We start from the raw sequence: 2646 nt of genomic DNA, 5'->3' as shown, positions 1-2646 counted from the left end.
ATATACATGTACATATGCATAATATATACATACGCGTATAAATATATAAATATATATATATATATATATATATTTGAATAATGAATATATGATACTATTGATTAAAAGTATAATAAAGCCACGTTACGAGCAAGCAACGCTCCTCGCTTGTTATAAAATCCGTTCGCGTATGTTGCTCGTTTCGCGTACGTACCTGCGTGCGTTCATGTAAAAAAAAGATTTATCAGTTACTTAATACAGAAAGTAAAGTAACTGATTGAACTGAGGAGCGCAAGAAATGGAAATTAAAAATAAGTACTGAGTTACCGATCGATCATCATGCATTGCTGATTTCAAATTTATTATTATGATTATTCTTAATATCAGTAGCGATTCAGTACAGCAGATGTTGAAGACGTTTATTGAAAATTATACTATATACAGCATACGTGCATAATACACATGTATTCTTGTCATTTTTAGAGACTTAAATTATATTTACATTAACGAGATAATGACGAGCGTAGGGAAGCGATTTAAACCAGGAGGGGCTTGAGAAAGATCGAGCCGATTGAAATACCGAAAAACATATTAGAAAACCGTGCGCGCCGTAAGCCGGCACGCAATTTTCAAATATCCGTGCACGGATTTTTTTATTGTAAATATGTTACAGTTCTTCATAAGTAAAGGAACTGCGAAATGAGTCGAAAGTTTCTAACGGATGGGGCATTGTTAAATCTTTTCTAATTAATGAAGTACAAAAAAGGTGCGATTCATTATTTTATTTTTTATACACTTGATATTTTTTTAGAGCCATGCATTTTTTAATGAAATAAAGAACATTCCACGATTCGTCATGGCACTGTTACGGGACTGGATTTTATCACTCAATGATCACATTTAAAAGGAAATAATGTGCAAAAAACTAGATTTGAAGTCTGGTTTTGTGTATATTTTGAATTAGAAGAAGTTCAAAGAGATTATTCATCGTTCGGTAATAAGACGGCCTCTTCAAAAGTCCAGAGGAATGACAGACTATACGTACGATCTTGTCCTGAAATAGGTATGAGGACGAATCGTGGATCGCCCGAAAAAAGTATCTTATATTTTTCCCCTTGGTCCCATCCGCGAGAAACTTAATTGTTTTCTTAATTTTATTACTTCTGGTTGCAAATCGTTGCGATTTTGATAAGCCAAAGTGTCAAGACTTGGAGAACGTGCACGAGACTTACGCGAGAGCTACAAGAAGTACTTACGAGCTGCGTTTAGAGTGGCATAGAGGCAATTAGTTTTGTTTATAATCCCTAGAAAGTAGCTTAATGAGACCGAATTTCAAGAATAAGATTGACAGTGTCCATTTTATTTGCGTCAAAAGAAAAATGATCTCTTTTTTGTTACTTACACCAAAGACGCATAGATTTCTTTTTATTAGGATGAGAGCTTTTTATTATTTTTTTAGATAGAATCTTAGGATAGGACCACGTCCATTAGTCGAGAGAAATCATGTCGATGAAAAGAAAGCGCGAAACTGAAAAAGCGACGACGCCGTCTCATTCATAAGTAAAAAAGCACACATATGGCCAACCTGACACACCCAGGCGCTAACGATAAGTTGCGTCCGACACAAGCGACACAATCGTAAACACGCGACACATCATATAATGTGTAAAATGCTTCTTCTCGAGCACGAATTGATAATATCACTATGATGTAAGCTTTTTAAGGTACGTTTAATGATATAACTGATAGTAATAAACAACCACAACCTACGCTAAATGATATACATATAAATACAAAGTAATGACGATATGAGAAAATACACTATTTTATCCAAAAAGTTTTTGCTACAACCGACTAGTAACGCATCTTGCTATGAAGTAATCGACTTAAGGGAATACTCTTAGTTCTAAGGCGTGAAATAATAATAATAATAGTTATCGATGAGGACAGCTTTGAATTTATTTTTACATGACGTGAGATGACGAGGGATGTACTTGCCGTTCGTAATATTGATGATCCGAGATTCTGGCTTACAATTAGCTAAGTAGGTATAGTATTCGTTAAAGAAAACGAAAAATCATTGTACTCTCCGGGTATCTATCTTTTTCTCATTGTGGCAATTTTCGATTGCAACAATTTTCCGAAAAAAAAAAATTTTTTGAATGAACTCGCGAAAGAAGCATTGTTGTATTATCTCTTTACACTCTTACATCACACGCGAACAACTGCTAGACAATTTTTGCAACTTTCTTACACACTGCACTGGCCCAATTCCAAACAACATTGATACATTAATAAATTGAACAAAAATCACGACTTGTGATTCCTAGGAAACAGGGTATGTTTTTTATATTATTTGCAACATTTCTAAAGGAATGAAACTTTCTTCTTATCAAGACTCTTTACTGTACTGTAATCTATAACTGAGAAACATTTAATACTATTTCTCGTGGGTAAATAAAAATTACGCTACTGGCGATTCACTTCCAATCAGAATAAAGACCAGCGCGTATTGCAATCTTAAACGTACAATTCTACAGGCTGTCAACAGTTAGTCGTCTGCTTTTTACGACGATCGATCACAATTCATTATCAACAATCACTCATTGTTTTTAAGTTTAATCAAGAAATCAATTCAGAAAATACAGACCAAGAAGATGTTAAGAA

Source organism: Belonocnema kinseyi, chromosome 4 (assembly GCF_010883055.1).
Source record: "Belonocnema kinseyi isolate 2016_QV_RU_SX_M_011 chromosome 4, B_treatae_v1, whole genome shotgun sequence".
NCBI lineage: Eukaryota > Metazoa > Arthropoda > Insecta > Hymenoptera > Cynipidae > Belonocnema > Belonocnema kinseyi.
Note: the sequence above shows the minus strand (reverse complement) of the source record.